Here is a 244-nt window from a genome sequence, read left to right on the forward strand (position 1 = left end):
ATGAAATACCACAATTAACATTCATGTTGTACCAGGCAAGCATAACTAATCAGAAAAATGGAAGATTCCAATGTGTTCCTTTACTTTTAAATTGCCCTGAGTACACATGGCCACTTTCAGTTGCTGATCTGTTCTCCACCCCCAACCCCTATGATGTGGCCCCAGGTTTCTGGCACTGAGAGCCAGACACACTTGGCAAGCTTGAGGGCCAAGGAGGGATCATTCGGTACCTTTGCTTCATGTT

At 45.1% G+C, this 244-nt stretch overlaps 1 protein-coding gene across 1 annotated transcript in view; it reads right to left on the reverse strand.

Moving 5' to 3' along the window:
• The window catches only part of LOC116086161 (rho GTPase-activating protein 20-like), a 6800-nt gene that overhangs the window by 1642 nt on the left and 4914 nt on the right, over positions 1-244 (reverse strand). The gene's annotated exons all lie outside the window — the stretch shown is intronic.

The sequence above is a fragment of the Mastomys coucha genome, unplaced genomic scaffold (assembly GCF_008632895.1).
Source record: "Mastomys coucha isolate ucsf_1 unplaced genomic scaffold, UCSF_Mcou_1 pScaffold12, whole genome shotgun sequence".
In the NCBI taxonomy this organism is placed as follows: Eukaryota; Metazoa; Chordata; class Mammalia; order Rodentia; family Muridae; genus Mastomys; species Mastomys coucha.